General features: G+C 37.0%; 1 long non-coding RNA gene across 1 annotated transcript in view; it reads right to left on the bottom strand.

The window, feature by feature from the left end:
• LOC137288069 (uncharacterized) overlaps positions 1 to 20,637 on the bottom strand; it is a 180,113-nt gene that overhangs the window by 157,551 nt on the left and 1,925 nt on the right. The gene's annotated exons all lie outside the window — the stretch shown is intronic.

The following is a 20,637-nucleotide window of genomic DNA, read 5'->3' as shown; positions in this document are numbered from 1 at the left end:
CTTTAATATCCTATCTTTATGAGTACAATATGTTTTCTCTCTCTTTGTTTTGTCAGTCTTTCCACCCCAAATAAATAAAAAAAAGTTCCTTTGCAGTTCATCAACTATACTCTTAGTTGGATTAGATAGTGTTGAGAAGAGATGATACAGTTTAGGCAGGAGAAGTGATTACAGTATTGTATTTCTTCCTAATGGAGTTAATGTCCTGAGTGACCAGATTTTCATTAAATTTGATATGTTATGTATTTTATTATTACAGTTTTTTTCTACCATTACATCCAAGTCTACATCAAAGTCTATTCCTAGCAAATTAAAGCGCTCTACCCATTCAAGGTTCCATTTGTTACATAGTTTATGTTTTGATCTCTTTTTAGATCCGATCCATATAAATTTACTTCTTTCAATGTAAACTTTCAATCCTGAAAACCTAGCAAAGAAAGTTAATTCACAAATTGTTGCAAAAAAAGATTTCTCAGTTCCATCGAGAGTAATAGTTGTATCATCTGCAAATTGTAAGAGAATACACTCAATATGTCCAGTTTTTACGCCTTTAACATTTTTGTTATTTCTCAGCATAATGGCGAGGATTTCTACACACAATATAAAAATGTATGGTGATAATGGGTCACCTTGATGACAGCCACAAGATATTGGAAAGAAAGGTGTAGCAAATCCATTCACAAGAATACATGAATTTATATCTTTGTAGAGTATATTTATCTGTTTTTTTTATTACTGGGCCAAAATTGAAAAAACTTAGTACTTTGTCAATATATTTCCAGTCAACTGTATCAAATGCTTTTTCAAAGTCCACTTGAAGAAGCAGTTCTGGGATTTGATAGGTTTCAGTGTAATGCATGATGTAATAAATAAGCTGGGTGGCTTCGCCAATATAGCGACCTGACATAAATCCATTTTGATCTTCATTGATCAAATGTGGCAAGACAGATTTTATTCTTTGAGCAATGACAGCTGAAGCTAGCTTATAGGAAACATTAAGGAGTGAGATTGGTCTCCAGTTTTTAATAAATTGTTTAGGTCTATTTCCCTTTGGGATACAGGTTAGAAGTCCTTGTTTTGGAGTAACAGATAATTCGCCTGTATCAAAAGAGTAATTAATAGCATTTAAAAGGTATTTGTTGAGATTCTTCCAGAAAAATGTTTAAAATTCCAAAGTTGAAACCATCAGGCCCAGGGCTCTTCTCATTTTTTGTTCGTTTTAGGGCTTCTAGCAATTCTGTCATGGAGATTTTACTTTCTAATAGTGATGCTGTGTCATTATTTAAGGTTGGAACAGTGATATCTTTAAAAAATTGGTTAAAATCTTATATTTCCTGCTGTTGATAATGTTAATAATAGAACATTCTCACTTCTTCTTCAATTAATTTTTTATCTTTTATCATGTTTCCAGAGGTATCTTGGATTTCTGTGAAGCTTTTATTAAGGAAGTTCCTTGATGCCAAATTCAGAAAATATTTTGTGGGTTTTTCTCCTTTTTCAACCCATCTTACTTTAGCCCTTATGAGAATACCTTTAGTTTTCTATTTGTCTTTCCTTGATGAGTACTGAATGGTTTCACCCTGTATTTCTAGAAGAAGAGTTTCCCAAAGGAGGCTTTCATTGACTGTATAATCTTGGTTATTTGTATCTGGTCGTCTATATTGTTCTACCGTTTGGTTGATTTTTTATTTCATTTTCATGACATATTCTTTATCTCTTAAAAGACTGTTCTTGAATTTCCAAAAACCTTTTCCCCTAGTTAGTTCTGTTAATTTAAATACCATATCGACAGGTGAATGGTCAGATTTGAAGGCTGGGGTGATGTTACATGATTCTACTGATGCAATTAGATTATGTGAAATTAGAAAAAAATCGAGTCTTGATTCTTTGAAAGGATTTTTTTGTCTCCAAGTAAATATTTTTTTATATGGATTAGTTTCACACCAAGGTCAAGCGCTTCCATAATGTTTAATACTGTCTTTTTAGCCTCTGGGTTATTAATGTGTTTGTACAGTAAAACCCCATTTATCCGGACGTTTTGGTTTCACTCGAAAATTGTCCGGATAGCGAGACGTCTGTTTAATGGGATCAAACAATCAAAACGTGAAAATTAAATGAAAGTACCCAAAATTCATGTACATATATCAATAAGCAATATTACAGTCAATAGTAATAACAGCGAATCATCATAACATTTAAGTGTACCGATGATACATGGAAGGCAGAACGCAGGTTACCATTTGTCAGGTTGTCTCGTACGTAATCATGTAGCGCGTGGTGGTAAGTTAGATGAAATCGATTACAGTGTAGTTTACCTTAATCCTACTTAACATGTGTTTCGTTACTGATGAGATGTTCACACATGTGCCAAGTCCTAATGAACAACCTCGAGCGACACACGTCACTAGTGTTTTGATGCCTATTTCATCAATTCACATCAAACGCCTTCCGATAGCAGTAAACGATAGTGACATGACACATACACATGCACGTTGCACATATCTCCCCGTCCGCAAAACTGGATAATTTTTCAATGGAAATCTATAGGAATGGTTTGAAAATTTATCGTCCGGGTCCGAAAGCGCTGGGTCCAGTTAAGCGAGTAGAATTAATGAACGTACGTTTCATTTCACATAAAAATTATCCGGAAGGCGGGGTTTCCAGATACGTGGGGTCCGAGTAAACGGGCTTCGACTGTATATGTATCCATCTGTTGGTCTTGCACTAGCTTCCAGTCACCATTTAGGATTGTGTAAGGGTTATCAAATTCCAAAATGATGTTATTTATTTTTTGAAAACAATCAGGGTTGTCCCCATTTGGTCCATAGAGTGTCAGTAGAGTAACTTAATAAGTACATCTAGACCCAGGAAATTTCCACTATCTTCAGATCTGAAATTTAGTATGTCTACATCAATCTAGTAAACAGGATATACCACGTGACAGCTATCACTCCGAGCATGCGCGTACAGACATACACAACACTGAGACTGAGCGATGGGACTCTAGCCGTAAGGGTGAGTTTATTCACTACATTTCGGAAAACATTAATGAATTCAGCACCATATTTTATGATGTATTACACTACAGTGTTGATGGGGCTATCACTTCATTGAATGACTTCATTCGCAGAGCCTTGCACCCGCTTAGGGAACACTCACACCAACCCACGAGAGCATATGCACAGTTGCTACCACGCACTCATCCACACCATACACGTGTACAGCCCCAGTGTTTCGACCATGAATGCGAACAGGCTAAAAGACATAAGTACGCTTTAGTTAATAGATTCAGAAAAACAAACAACTCGTTGCATTGTAGGCACTATTTAACAGCAAAGAATTATTTTAAGACATAAGACATTGTGATAAAAAGAAATCACATTATGAAAAAGGTATTTTAAACAAAATTGTTGTTTCTGCAAAGAAATCTGGAAATCTATAAAGGAACATTGTCTTTGCAGGGAAAATATTCTGAAAATATATCAGTTGACCAATGGTTTGACTATTTTAAAAACCTCCTTGCTGGAGATACGAACAACACTGATAATCCTTTTGGGGAACATGTGCAAAACTATGTAAATAACCACAACTTTAACGAATGCGAGGATTGTATTATGTCTGACAAATATCTTGGGGACTGTATAACTGATAATGAGATAGTATGTGCAGTAAAAACTTTGAAATATGGAAAAGCACCTGGGGAAGATGGTTTTCCAGTCAAAGTTTTTACAGAATGTATTTCTCTAATGCTTCCTCTTATGAATAGTCTGTTTAATCGAGTTCTAGATAGCAGTGTTTCCCCAGATGTCTGGAATGTAGGACTGATAGTACCTCTGCATAAGTCAGGAGAAAGTAGCGACCCAAATAACTAAGGCATTGCATTACTGAATACACTAAATAAACTGTTTACCACTGTATTAGATAATCGCATTAAGTTTTGGGTGTCTACACGCGAACTTCTGGCAGAGTGCCAAACAGGATTTCGAGAAGAATATTCAACTATGGACCACATGTTTACTCTTAATAGTATTATCCATAAATACCTACTGAAGAAAGGAGAAAAGTTTCATTGCCTTTTCATAGACTTTAAGAAGGCTTTTGATTCTGTCAATAGAACGAAACTGTTATATGTTCTACCACAGTCAGGAATATATGGTAAACTCCTACGTTTTTTACGTAATATGTACACCAACGTGAGAGCATCTGTCTGAATTAATAAACTTGAAATGAGTGATGTATTTGATACATATGCGGGAGTCAAGCAAGGCTGCATTCTATCAGCAGTTCTTTTCTTGTTATATGTCGAAGAACTTGTTAAGGAACTGTTATCAAATGATACGAGAGGTGTATTTATTAAAGGTCACATGCAACCAAAAAATCAAACATAATTAAAACACATTTATCACTTATTCATGACATATCATATACATTGCTGCTTTTAAAAAAACAAATAAACAAAATTATAAGCGTACAATCGTGATTTAAAAGTGCAATATTTTGTACTTGGGCTTACTTCCCCCGAAACGAAGCCCTCGGGAGACCGAATCCAGTCGTAGCGGATGGACGTGCACTCAAGTGTAACGACAGCTTCCGATTGGCTGTTTCATTTCCTGATATGCTGAGGGTTCATTGTGTGTACAGAAAGATGATCTGTCTGATGGGCATTTTAGAAGTATCGCTAGCACTAGTCACAAGAAAGTAAGATTCTTTGTGGATAACAACTTCTTTTTGTGTACTTGATGCGTCGTTTAAGTATGGATTCAAATACTGTTGTCAAGCAGAAAATCAAATACATTAAAAGAAGTTGTTATCCATGAAGAATGTATATAGAGATGTTAGGTTTTGAAAATACATGTTCTCTGAATTTGTGCTCAATCCAATCAAAAATCATGTCAGTAGAGATGGTAAACTACTGCGTGGCTGGAATCTGTCATTCGTCCAAGTACAAAGCAGGACTTGAAACTGACAAGAGTTTGCACCAGTTTCCTTCAGATCCACTCATCCAAAAAAAAAATGAATGTACTTTGTTTGCAACCCACAGACATACAAACATGTTAAGAGTATCATCCCTGCCTAATTACATAATGTGGAAGAGACGAGACTCGGTTGCACGAGTCATAAATCAATTTATTTTCTTTATGTGGGATAGTCTGATAGGTGTTAAGTTCAAATTGCACGTGGTCAATGACTGAAGCTGTGTACTGCATGTTGTCTTTAGCAGACAAGCAGGCAGACATATAGGTGTCCATAAACCAGACACTGAGCTTTCCGTGAGACAGAGACTGCTTACCACAATCAACAAGTTTATTTACTTGTTTGTGTACACTTGTTTGTGTACACAACCAAGACTAGACTACTGCTGAGAACCTCTGGGCATGAATACTGTTTCAATCTCTGCGAACCTATTCACTGTGCATGCGTTATACACGCAGCGCAGCACAGCACAGCACAGCTGTTGAAACCAGTAGTGAAACGTTTGAACTCCGATTTCGCAGGCTTTTTTTTCATCACGTTTTTTTTCAACTTTATAGGTTGAATTGACATTTTTTACAATTTGTTTCAGTAAGTGCATACCGAAAGGTACCAGAATCTGCAAAGTTGTGTTTTACGTTGCATGTGACCTTTAACAAACATATCAGAGATCTTGTAGTGCGGCTATTTGTGATCCTTGTCCGCTGCTGATTCTGTTGTGAATATTGTCTGAGTGAGTTTTACGTCGCTTTTAGCAATATTCCGCCAATATCACGGTGGAGGACACCAGAAAATGGTCTTCACACATTGTACCCATGTGGGGAATCGAACCCGGGTCTTCAGCGTGACGAGCGAACGCTTTAACCACTAAGCTACCCCACCGCCCGAATATTGTCTGAAATGGGGCCTTGAGAAAAATATGAGTAAAACTAAAGTAATGGTTTTCAAAATGGAGGTAAAATTTCCAATAGTGAAAAATGGTTTCTCAACGGCCAAACATTGGAGGTGGTATCATATTATAAATATTTAGGTATCATATTTTCTTTTATAAATATATTTTCCAGAGACTAAGAAATATTATCTATGCAAGCCAAACAAGCCCTACACGTCATAAAGAAATTCATATGTAAATACAAAGAACTACCGATCCACACAGGTTTTAAACTGTTTGATGGGAAAATTCAACCAATTTTGCTGTATGGTTCTGAAATATGGGGGCACTCGGATAAATAAGAATATTGAAAAGGTACATTCAAAGTTCTGTAAGTACTTGTTATGTGTTAGTTACAGAACCATGAACAAGGTTATTTTAGCAGAATGTGGACGTTTTCCATTATTTATTAACACCCGCTGTCGGGTTATATCATATTGGCTAAGATTGATGAGACAACCAATTTCACGCTATTCACAATGTAGTTATGAAATGCTTAAAACATTAGTTGATACAGGAGATACTAATTGGGTTTCCTTTGTCAGAACTATTCTCTCAAAATGTAAGCAATGCAGAATATTTCATCGAAGTATTCAGGCAGAGATGCCAAGATATTTATCAACAAGACTGGTACAATGAAATAACCTCATCTACGTCTGTCAACTTTTATACAGAACAAAAATACTGTATTAAAACAGAAATTTACTTTTCAAAGATTAAATCACCAGAACTTAAGTGAGTGAGTGAGTTAATATTTAACGTCACATCGGCAATATTTCAGCCATATCATGACGGGAACATAACACTTAAATGGAATATATGTGTAATATAAAAACCTGTCGACAAAAGACAGTAAAAACACTAGAATATCACAGACATGACTATAAAACCAGCATGAAAAACTAAAACATTGTAATTAAAGAAGACTATACATTATAAAACATGGGCTATAGATCGCCAACAACAGAAGGTAGGTCACCATACTAGGGACCATGGGGACTTACAGTACCTTTGCTACCTGTATGGACCCAAGCTGGATTTACACCATCCCTTCAGCCGCTGGCGAGTGTATGAAATTCTAGCCAAATTTAAAATAACAAGAATACTACGATTAAAAACCTGGTATACTTAAATTTACATCGAATGTTTTGGGACTTACGTACCCTCTCAGGAAGACAATAATTTTACAATACTTCAACCCCCTTTGAGGGTACAGCCGCCAACAATTCTAGTTACAAATCTAAACTACCAATAATTACGATACGTCTATTTGCAGCACATACTATTCATAATTCAATCAAGAAATCAATTTCCTTTAAAAATTATTAAGAATTAACAGTGTTAAAAAGATCCTTGACAGTTTTGACATTGAAATATTTATCCCTTGTGATGGAGAATTCAACAGTCAAGCAGGACCGTGACTCTCTCATCACAAGGGATACAAAACGGAGGATCCTCACCTTTCAATAGGTATGCATGAGTATATCTAGTATGGCCAAAATGACATCGTCTTAAAATAACCTCTTCAAATCTGGACTGACAGCACAAGTAGGTGTAACCAATATACGGTTTTATTTCATGTAATTTATTTATACCTACTTGGGTGTCCCACTTCTTCTGCATCAGATCACAGATATACGTTCTAATGCTAGCTTTATGATCAGAGTATGGAAGAAGATGTGGTGTCACAGATTTGTTGAGTGCTGCTTTTCCAGCAAGATCGGCCATCACATTCCCAGAAATACCTACGTGACTGGGTAACCAACAAAAGACAATGTCGTATTGGCCAGTAGCAAGAGTATTATACAGTTCAATAATTTCAATTAAAAGTGGATGTTTACAACAAATATTTTTAATAGCCTGAAGGCAAGAAAGAGAGTCTGAATATATTATATACTGTTTACGTTTTGGGTGTCTTTGAATATATTTAAGAGCTGTTAATATGGCGTTAGCTTCTGCTGTAAAAATAGAACTACTGTCTGGTAATCTAGAAGATATTGTTCTGGATCCAATGACAGTAGCACAAGCACAGTCCACAGTCCACAGTCCACAGTCCTTGGACCCATCTGTAAATAAGGATTTGTAATTGTTATATGTATGTTTCAATTGATTATATTCCTGTTTATACTGTAATTCATTCGTATCTGATTTTTTAAATGTAGTTAATGTTAGGTCAACCTGTGGCCTAACCAGCTTGCCAAGGGGTAGAGGAAAGAAGATGGAAGGCAGCTATATTGTCCAGCTCAATACCAGCAGCAGCAATAAACGGCTTTATTCTGAGCCCAAGAGGTGGAACAAGAGAAGACTGTTTGCTATACAAATCCTCAAAAAGAGGATTGATGACACAGTTATATGCAGGGTTAGATTCGTTAGAGTATAGTTTTTTGATATATTGTAAAGATAATTTGATACAGCATTGTACAAGAGATGGTTCATCGGCTTCAATGTAAAGACTGTCAATAGGTGAAGTTCTGAAGGACCCAAGACCTTGGTGATGGACAGGATGAAGAAGTTTAAGATTGCTTTTGCAGGCTCCACCATAGACGATGGAGCCATAATCAAGTTTAGAATGAACGAGTGATCGATATAGATGGAGAAGGGTAGCTTGATCCCCTCCCCATTTTGAATTTGACACCACTTTCAACAAGTCAAGTGCTTTCAGGCATGTAGTTTTAAGTGATTTAATATGCACTAAAAACGTTAAATGTGAATCAAAGATTAGACCCAAGAACTTGGCTTCCTTCCCAACTTTAATGGACGTCCCATCTAGAAACAGTCCAGGGTCTTTATTTACAACAAAAATGTATGCAGTTCGTTTTCGATTTGGAAAATTGAAAGCCGTTTTCAAGACACCATTTATCTATTTTGTTTAAACACAACTGCAATTGCCGTTCAGTGGTATGCATATTTTTACCACAACAAGAAATATTACAATCATCCACAAATAACAATCCATCAATTGAATCGTTTAAAACTTTAGATAAACAGTTGATCTTGATGCTAAAAAGAGTGACAGACAACATACTGCCTTGTGGAACACCCTGATCATGATTGTAATGATCAGACAGGGTAGAACCCACACGGACCTGTAATTGTCTGTCATTGTCAAGCCAAAGTCATGTAAATCTCTCAAAATGCCATATTCCAGGTTGTGTCATATGCTTTTTCAAGATAAAAAAAGATGGACACAGCATGTTGTTTATTAATTAATGCGTTTTTAACAAATAATTCCAGTCTCACTAAGTGATCGACAGTACTTCTGTTTTTAAGGATACCACATTGTATATCTGTGATAAGATTATTTGTTTCCAAGTACCAAACAAGCTGATTATTTATCATGCATCCCATGGTCTTGCAAACACAGCTAGTTAATGAAAACGACGATAATTGGATGGATCCGTATGATCCAGGTTTAGGTATTAGTACTACTATGTCATCACGTCATGAAGGAGGAGATAATGTCCAAATATCATCAAAAATGTTTAGGAGAGTTTCAAGAAAGGATTCTGGTAAATGTTTCAAGAGTTGATAATGTATGTTATCAGCTCCTGTAGCAGTATCACGAGCTTGGTCAAGTGCAGTATGGAGTTCATGAATAGAAAACGTTTCATTATAATCTTCCCCATTATCAGAATTGAAATTGATAGTTTTCTTTTCTTGTTGTTTTTGATATTGCTGGAATTTTGGTACAGAATTTGAAGAGGAAGAGTGTTTAGCAAGGATTTCACCCAGTTTACTAGCAATATCTGATTTATCAGTAAACAATCGATCTCCATGTTTAAGATGATGGACAGTAGAATTAGTACCTTTACCTTTGATTTTCTGGACCATGGTCCATACCTTGGACATCGGTGTCCAAGAATTTATTTTGGATACATAATTTTGCCAAGATTGGCTTTTGTTCTGTTTAAAAGTACCCCATGCTTTAGCATTTAAAATTTTAAATTTATTTAAATTATGCACCATAGGATGGGGACAGAGATAATGTTCTGCTTTTTTTCCTTGCCTTCCTAGCTTGTTTGCATTCATCGCTGAACCATGGTTTTCGAATATGTGGAACTGCAGAGGACTTTGGTATACACTCATCAGCTATGGAATTCAGTTCATCAGAAAAGCATTTAATAGCATCGGGAACGTCAATAAAACGTTCAGGTTTAAGTTTCTCTGCACACAGTGTTTCATATAAAGCCCAGTTAGCCTTTTTAAAATTTCGTCTTGATGATGGAGGAACATCAGATGGAGTTACAGCTTTTAATACAGTAGGAAAAGGGTCACTCCCACAGAGGTCATCGTGGACTGACCATTCCAATTCATTTAGTAGTTCTGAATTTGTCAATGACAAGTCAAGAGCAGAATAGGTCCCTGTCCCAGGGTGTAAATATGTGTTGGAACCATCATTATAAATACATAAATCATTGTCAGAACAGAAGTCCTCCAACAACTTACCTTTAGCGTTTGTAGTTACACTACCCCAGAGTGGGTTGTGTCCATTTAAATCTCCCATTATAATACAGGCCTAGGGCTTCGGGAGCTGATCATATAGAGCTTGAAGATCAGTTCTAGCAAACGTCGAAGACGGCGAAATATAAAGAGAGCATAGTGTAAACGCTACATGTAAAGTAATTCTCACTGCAACAGCATGCATATCAGTAATAAGTGAAACAGGGCTTTGAATAACGTTTTGTCTGACTAGAATGGATGATCCTCCAGTGGCCCTATCACCCGGAGGGGAAAAACAATAATGTGCATTAAAATGACAAAGGTCAAATGTATCTGTTTGTTTTAAATAATCTCTTGGAGACATAACGCTGAAGTTGTAAAATCTTGGACTAATAGCTGTAATTCATGTAAATTAGTCCTTAAGCCTCTGCAGTTCCACTGTACAATATTATTGGAATAAACTATCTTTTGGGGGGATTTATTGGAGATCTACCCCGCACTCTTTTGGAGGGCGACAAGCTATGTGCCCTAGAATGGACGTTTTCAGAAACGTCCATGTCTTCAAGAGACCCGTATTTATTGACGAAATGAATTTTGTTCTGTGACCCTTTAGGAGCTTTGCCACTTTGTTGTGTTTTGAAGCATCAGGCTTTGGCTTCAGTTTACTTTTTCCAGTTTGCTGACTATCAGCTGTCAACTGAGACTTTGAGTGTGACTGAGATGATTTTTCAAAAGAAGACTTTGAGGAACTAGGAAGTGATTCTTCAGTCTGTGATGATATAGGAGGGTACAAAAGCTGTGGAGAATCGCAATTTACCCATGTTAGGTAGTTTGGCAGCTTGTGGTTGATGTTGTTTTAGAGCTAGATGATACGATGATGTTTTTGCTACTGTAGCATAACTTTCTGAAAGTTCAGATCTCTTTACCAGTTTTTTGGCCTCCGAAAAAGAGATATTTTGTGTAAATTTTATTTTATTGATCTCCATTTGCTCTTTCCAAATAAGACACTGTTTAGAAAATGAAGAATGGTCGCCTGAGCAATTGGTGCATTTTTTATAATCACTGTCACAATCTTCTGTTGTGTGTGTCTTCTCACCACAGTGAGCACGCACAACTGACAATGTGCAAGTATTTACACCGTGTCCATATTTCTGGCATTTAAAACACCTGAGCGGGTTGGGGATGTACGTATCAACTGGAATGTTACAGTAGCCTGCGTTCACTAATTTGGGTGCATTTGGAGATGAAAAAGTAAACAGGTATGTATTCATTTTGATGGTTTCGTTGTTTCTCCGTGTTGAAAAGCGCTTGACATAGAGCACACCTTGATCCATCATTTCAGATCCAATATCAAGTTCCGACATATCATCCAACAATCGATCAATATCTCTCACAATACCTTTACTTGTATTCAAGGTCTTTTGAGCAGAGACCTTGACTGGAATGCCCACAAAAGATTTCATGTTCATCAGGTTCGTTGCTTGTTGCTTTTTCCCACATTCAACTAGCAGGGCACCCGAACGCAAGCATCTAATGTTTTTCCCCTCCCCAGCAATACCTTGAATACCCTTGGACACAGCAAAGGGGTTCAGTTTTAACAGTGTCTTGTCAGGTGTCTCAATCACAAAAAAAAACATGGCCAATATTCAATCGATGCAGATGGTCTCTGGTCAGTATCAACAGGGTCTATATCAAGTGGACGTTTTGTTTTTTTAACTCATTAAGGCCGAGAGCCGCATATATGCGGCAAATTAATTAGCTTCTCACAGCGAGAGCCGCGTATTGGGGGTAATAAAAAGCACCTCTTATTCAGCGAGAGCCGCATATTGGGGGTTATGAAAAGCACCTCTCATTCAGCAAGAGACGCGTATTGGGGGTTTTACATTTTAAATTCGTACTGTACCTATAATTTCAATCAATTTAGCAGTAATGATCAAGGATTAGCCTTTCTTACGAGAGAGGTTACTTTCTTTTTTTAATCAGAAGAACTATTAATGTGCTTTTATAACAATTGCTTGCAATGTCGGGGGCTTATACAGGCAAATGAACACATGTTTGCGAGAAAAGGGATTATGAGATGTTGTTACAGGAGGTACGTGTTTGTTACTCGTCACTGGGAGTGAATACAAAGATAGTATGTTTGCACATTGATTGAATTAACGGTGACAAGGTTACAAAATCTTCTTCTAAATTAAATCATTCATTCATTCGTTGTAATAGTTCATATAATGAATCGTAGACATAAATAGCAATACTGTATTACACTCATGTTCGGGTAGATTTGAAACAAACCAAGTTACTAATTTAGACCTAATTCATTTGCAACTATTGATTTTTAAAGTTGACAATAATACAATAATTGAATATGAAGTGATAACTCTTGCATCTACTCATAATATACATATATAGTACACATAAACCATACAAAGGTAACTGGGGTATTTTGTTCAAGATGTTTCATGCTTATTTGAAACGTGATTTTTCAATGCAATTTACATAAACATTGTGTAAGAAACGTTTGTATTTGATCTCTGTAATTATCTTATCCAGTGTAATGATCACGTGTATCAGATCCATCGTCAATAAAAGGAAGATAATATATCAGTTACGGAACTGATGCGTATAATCATTCAATCAGACAACACTAAATGAGATATGTGAACACCTCTTTCAACCTCAAAATAACAGCCTCTGGCCAAATGCATGTCCAGGTAAACTTTTGTCCCGTGACAAGTGTAAAACAAACTAATGCGCTGTTACATCATTGGACAACCTGTTTTGTGGAGTCACGCCCATTGTCAATCTTCTGAACCTCGTTTGCTTTCAAAACAAATATAAGTATGCTATCTTCATAAATATTTGGGGAGATTCAACACCAAATGTATACATCACAATAAATCAGTATCATGTTACTTTTTTTAATTCTATAATACATGTACTTGAATTATGATATTTATTCGTAACAATGTGCCGATCATATTGAAATGTTCAGCAAGCCATTATGTTTGATGTACAAGTAGTGTGCGCAAAAACTATATGCAAATAAATACTATCTCTACTCAATGGTTGGATTGGGTTATCCGGGGTAAAAATAATCGGATTGTAGCGCTTTGAGCGCTTCAAAGAAAAATAAACTCGTCACATTGCTTGTTAGTCCTACATGTACATTTCAGGCATCCTTACGATTATGTATGTTCACGATACACAAACTTTTCATGATAGCTAGAGTTGATAAAACCAAAATCTAGCATATTGATTGGTCAATGATCTAACCAATAGTCAATCTGAAACCAAGCTGTCTTGTGACCGAATGTACTCTTCAGAAATTTAGCCCACGCCCAATCACCTATCATTTCCAATGTGACAGGTATCTCATGGTCATAGATAACAAATCAGGGAGTATATTGAACAGTTAAGATACAAAACGACCTATTCGGGAACTTTGATGACGCCCATCCCATGACCCTTTGTCTTATGTATGTGCAAGGAATAGCAGTATACAATATGTATGCATGTATGTTCGTGCGATAACGTATATTTTCTGTGTTAAATCTAGATTAACCAAAGCGACAAACTGTGAATCTGTTATATGTAAGACTAGCTTATTAGTACTTTCCTTAAAATATTCAGTATACACTAGCAGTGTATCAGCGAAAACGCTTCTTTCATAGATTATTAGGCATGTGCGTAAATTCGTCTTTACTGCCATTGACATAGATGTTTTGAACAATTTAATCTCACACAATGATATGACATCATTTGGTTTAAGTATGTCTTACATACAAAGAATCCAAACATGCATATGTGTGAAGAAAGACACACTTACATAATCCCTTACTTTATGTGCTATTGAATGTTTCTTGACACCTCTCTGTAATTATCACTAATTCCGTTGATCCATCATCAGTAAAAGCAGGATAGCATATTAGTCATGGTACTGATACCCTTGCGTATCATCATTCAGACGAGAGTAATAAGATTATTTAGCGCTACTTTTGGTCTTGAAACAACAGTCTCCGGTAGAAGACATAGCCACGCCCCTACTCCCTTATTGAACGGACTGTCCCGGGACAAGCGTAAAATAAACATGTGTTGTTATTTTGTCGGACAACCCATTTGATGGTGCTACGTACGCGTCAGTCTCTGTACTTTATATGCACAAATGGGTGCAATTTGGTGAACCTTGATAGAGACACGATATCAGACAATACACAAATTGTTACATGATAGTTAGAATATACAACCAAAACACAACATATCCACTGGTCAACAATACAATAAAAAATCAATGTATCCAATCTGGGTGACCAAACGTGCCCTTCAGAAATTTAGGCCACGCCCCGTCACCTTGCCCTTCCTTTTTGTCAGGTTCTCACGATACAATTGGTCAAAGTATCAGCCAATATAATGAGTAACTGAGATATAGTGCATTACATTCAGGATATTTTATCCCATCACATGACGGGAAGCTTTGTTTAGCATCGAGTAATGATAAATGTATCATGCAGTATGTATGTGTATGAATGGTGATGTATGTTTGCAGCATTAAGTTAAGATGAACAAAGTGACAAACTATAAATCTCTATATGCTCCATGTTACTTACACGCCTATTGATACTTTCCTTGAAATAGTCAGTAAGCGCGAGCAATGTATTGGCAAAAAATGTAGACGTAACACACCCCACCCACCCCTCTCTCTCTTTTTAAACTCTATTGTAAATAATATATTATAATTCAGTCAATACGATGAGAGAGACAGGAGGAATTTGTATATTTGTTCATCTCGTACGTACAAAGACTGCGTAGGTGTTGATAAAAATACAGCACACACTGGCAAAGGGGTATAAGAGACACATGTAATAAATTACATGAAATGCTGTAATATACATTGTCCTCTTCTCCATTTACATCTTTACGACACAATTAAATAGTCAGTACTTGTTTGTGAGACTAGACAGTTTCCTGTCATATCCGAGACCTGCCAGTGAAATCAGGCATGATTAGCACTAATTAGCCTCGTCGCAGCAATCAGGCAGTCAGCGAGGGGTCCCAGGTGTTGGGCAGAGGAGCGGCTCCAGGGCTTAATGAGTTAAGAGGTATTTCGTAAGCCATGGTTAAGGTAATATGGTTCATCATTCGAGCTCCCCACCCACCACGGAGTATCACAAGGACAATGCTAAAGCAAGCGGGCCTCCAGCTTGCAGCACCAAGGATACCCGGATGATATACTCCAGCAGAAGAATTGAAAGATTAATAATTCTACCACATTGGCCTATGAGCCACTGCCTTCTGACATAGGACTCTAGGCAAATTTCAGAACAACATATTTCAAAATCAAAAATGTTTTAGATTATAAAGCCAAGTCCAAATTTACAACAATTCCAAATGATATGTGTGCATTGATAAATATAATAATACCCCATGCACAGGGCTTGGCATGACCAGCCGAGCAAGAGGATTAATACCATGTACTTCTTACATGTACATGCCCGCAATACTCAAAATTTAGAAAAAAAATATGTGCCTAATTTCTTTCATAACCAACCCTCGAGACAAAAATTCTGTATGCTGCTCCACAGAGAAGATACAGACCTATTGTTTAAGCTAGTTCTTTTGTTGTACCACAAACTTAGGTTCAGAGAAAGTAATTTAAATTACAAATGAGTGTCTTCAGATGTTTTCACTTAATAGCAACATACGAAATTACAGGTAGCGCATATATGCATTGTAAAGATTTCTCTCAGATGTACTATTGGCCTTAGGGCCACATACACAAATAAACTGTCTGTCTGAAAACAGGATAGCAACACCCCAAGCATTACTTCTAAAAGAGCTAAAATAACATTTGTTGGAGCCCCATTCTTGAAGTTTTTACTGTTCAATACCTTTAGTAAAGTGCGTATCCTGTAAACAATATATTGATGGGTTTCTATTCCTAAGATGTCTGAAAATTTGTCTTCTCTCAAATGAGTCATTGAGGCCTCTACAATTTGCAGTTATTACTTTTAACGTTTCAGCCATAATAATCTAAGTTATAATGTAAATCAATTCTCATAGATAAGAATAAAATATGAGGTATTATAGTATAGTATTCCCAGAAATTATTGAGAATCATGTTGCGTCATGTAACTCATTACGTTTATTAACTTCTGGCATTTTACTTACATAAGCATGTTAAAACATCATCCTTTTACAGTCTCAGTCTTGTTTTAGTACTTTGTTAGACCTCCTCGCTCAGCAATGCATGCCTGAATACGCCTAGGCACACTACCCATCAAAGTTTGTAGGTAATCGTGTGACAGGGTATCCCAATATTGGACCACCTCGGCCTTCATATCTTCAATATTTCTCAGTCCCTTTTGGTTTATTCTCCCCACACATTCCCAATTGGGTTTAGGTCTGGACTGTAACTGGGCCAGTCTAAAACTTGAACATTTTCGCCCGACAACCACTGTTTTGTGTAGCGCGCAGTGTGTTTTGGGTCATTATCATGCTGGAAAATCCAATCATCTTCATACAATGTTTGTGCTGTCGGAAGAAGGTGACCATTTAGAATGTCAACGTATCTTTCTTTTGTCAAGTTTCCTGTGAAAACACACAATGGCGTCACTCCGCGAGCCGATATGCCACCCCACATGTGAAACTTCGGGCTATGTTTTGGTCGCTGGTAGATAGGTTTGACAGTATCTTTGGTCCAAATTTTCACACAATTAGGGAAAAGCCAAACAGAACTTTCATCCGAAAAGAAAACATTATCCCAATCTTGATTTTCATGAGCCCGACACCAGTCTAAACGTTTTTCCTTTTGTGCATCTTTCATCAACGGCGAGGGAATTTCACGTTTTTTCACCCAATTAAGTCTCTGTAATTCCTGCCTAACTATTTCATTGCATACCTGAGGACTTCCTCTGCTAATCATTTCATTTCTGATGTTCTCAACACTTTTCAATTTGCCCCTACTCACAATCTGCCCAAGTCTTTGGCGATCCACAACACTGAATTTCCTAGGCCGACCTGCCCCTGCTTTGTGCTCTATCCCGGTTCCTGTTTGAATATTCTTCAAAGTTCTGTAAACTGTAGACAGAGGAATACCATGTCTACAAGCTAACACTTTAGCATCAGCCTCACCCCTTTCAAAATCATCTAGAATGAGCTTTCTTTTCTCTCTTGCTGTAAATTCTGCCATGTCAACACAGGAAGCCGTCTGCTCAGACAAGGGAGATAACTCTTGATGTAATGAGCTGCCTTCTAAGCCTTCAAGAGTTGTCTCCCTTATTTAGTATGCTTAGTGCATAGTGAAAGCCCTTTTTCCAATCTTAGCATCATTAGAAAAAAAACAAAGATTTTCTCAATAATTTCTGGGAACACTGTACTACATGTAACGATCGAGTGAGTGAAATAATTTGGAAGAACATGTGCGCCTGTACCACAGGAACCCGATATTGCACTATAGGTTAAAACATAGACCAATGATATACACTCACACCATATATATTAATAGATATATGGGATGGCCTAAAAGTCGGGCCACCGGGTACAACTAAAAATGGATTGCAGAATATTAAAACGAAATCTGCACATTTGGGTAGCTAGAATTCCAAGTATGGTTTAATTTGGTTGAAAATGTATAGTTGACGATGAAAAACCAAAATTGATAACATACCGAGAGTCCCAGAGAAAAGACATTGTGTTGTTGTTATGTGTTCTCCTTGATATGTCTGTGTGAGAAGGTTACTTACTTAGCGCGTCAGGAGTGACATCCTGGGGTTCTGGGCAAGAAGTGACAGTGTTTGTACAGCTTTTCTTTTCTTAATTTAAACATTTGGGGTTTCCTAATTAACCTTTATTGTCTCATGCTGAATCAGCAGAGGATGTTTATGTTAAAGGGGAGCAGGCATTGGCGAGAGCCAGTGGGCAAAATGTGACATGAATATGAATATGTGTTAAAAGATTTAAATTTACATGTACACATGATAGACAAAATGTAATAATATCTACCTAAAAAACACTAAGCAGAGCATGTGCAAACACGTTTCCTCAAAGGACTCTTTTTCTATATAGTCTCAACATATACACTATCACAAGCGTGCGGTCCGGTTTTGCATGCAAGTTCTGTCAGAAGCATTTTTCATCTCTCAAATGGACCTTGAAGTGTATTTAAATCCATAGATTGGTATCATATCTACCTAAACATCACATTGTAGTGTTACGAAATGCAAAATGTAAAGATAACCGGTCCCTTAAAGTGAATTACCTGTCTTTCAAACATAGCCTCGACCAAAACTGCTAAGTCTCTGTTCGGCCCGACTTGGCCCGACCTCTAGAAAGCACCTTGAGACTCATAACTCATGTATGTAGAAATGTATTTAAATCCTTAGAGTGGTAGCATATCTACCTAAATACTACTTTATAATGTTATCAAGTACAACATGTAAAGAAAACTGGCCCCTTAAAGTGAAGCCCTTTTCGCTCTCCATTCTAAACAGAGCCTGGACCAAAAGTGTTAAGTCTGTTCGGTCCGACTTGGCCCGACCTCTCAAAAACACCTTACGCCTCACAGATGTATCTTAAGTTCTATTTAAATCCATAGTTTTGTATCATATCTACCGAAGTACGGCTTTACACAGTTTCAAAACGTTGTATTTGAAACAAACACGTTGCTCAAAGTGAATCCTATTTTCTATGCATTCTCAATAAAGACACAGTATCACAAGCTTTCGGTCCGGCTTGGCCCGACCTCCCTAAAGCAGCTTAAACCAGACACATATATCTTGAATTGTAATTCAATCCATAGATTAGATCTACATGTACCTAAATGCAACATGTAAAGATAACCGGTCCCTTAAAGTGAAGCCTTTTTCGCTCTCCATTCTCAACATAGACTCGTAAAGTCAGTATCACATGCTTTCGGTCCGGCTTGGCCCGAGCTCACTAAAGCAGCTTAAACCTGACACATGTATCCAGACATGTTTGAATTCCATCGATTGGAATTATGTCTACCTAAAGATGTATTTGTGACGCAATGAAATGCAACATGTAAAGATAACCGGTCCCTTAAAGTGAAGCCCTTTTCGCTCTACATTCTCAACATAGCCTCATTCAAAAGTGTTAAGTCTCTGTTCGGCCCGACTTGGCCCGAGCACTTAAAAACAGCTCAAACCCCACGCATTGCCCTTAATTACCTGTCAGGGGTAACTCCACCGTTTCTTTATAACATTTTTCACAATAACTGACTAAATTACAAATACTAAAATGAGACATTTGTTTCATTATATATTTATGAACATGTACACATGTAATAAACTGAAAGAAATAGTACAAGAAGATATTACACCCAATTATATGACATAAAACGCTTGAAAGGCTTGGGGTTTTTTTTCAGGGGTTAAGAATATAGAACTTTCCCGCACATTTTTATAGCATAGACATCAATGAATACTATCACAGATACATACAGACAAGTGAGGCTATTCATGGCATGATTTAAACATATCAGAAACTTAATACCCATCAGAAGATAGGTAACACGAGGCATCTTACGGAATTTGAGTATGACATATCATGGTTACATAATCTGAACATACAAAACTATGAAAACACATCCAATACATCTCTAGGTTGTCCAGCTCCGGACCAATAGAAATTTGGTTTCACTGCATGAGCTTTGCAACACAAAGGACTACTCGGAGAATCTGTTTCCGGATGTTGTAAACGTCCAACCTTTCAGATACATTTGCTTTCCTGAACACACATACAGACAATAAAAGCATTAAAGAGGGACGTGGGAGAAGTATATTTTCATAAACCCTCAGTGTGTCACGTAACCTTCTCCAAATGTATCACTATAAAACTATTTCCAAGTCATATGATCTGAAAATGTCTGCATTACTTCTTCTCGTTGTTGAAGTATGTTGGACATTATACGGAGAAAGAAGGGATTGTGACAAAGTCTCTGTCAGGAGCCAAGGTGGCTGATATTCCCAATCTCTTCCGGGACATTGAGAACTTTAAGGTAGGAAACAGCTGAAGTATGTAGGATTTTGCACAGAATGAGGATTATTTCACGTGCGTGGTCGTAATATATCATTGGATACTGCAAGCTACAAAGCGCATATTATATTTTGATCACCCACATGGATTCATTTCTGAAGTAATTTTTAATTCTAAATTGTTTCCAGTTCATCATCGTCCATGCAGGGATTAATGACCTGACATACATACCTAGGATGCCTGGACAGGTCTTGGTCAAGTTTTCGGAACTGGTTGACATCATAGGAAATGGAACCCAGGGTATT

Source organism: Haliotis asinina, chromosome 6 (assembly GCF_037392515.1).
Source record: "Haliotis asinina isolate JCU_RB_2024 chromosome 6, JCU_Hal_asi_v2, whole genome shotgun sequence".
Lineage (NCBI taxonomy): Eukaryota > Metazoa > Mollusca > Gastropoda > Lepetellida > Haliotidae > Haliotis > Haliotis asinina.
This window is presented reverse-complemented; position numbering and strand designations above follow the sequence as displayed.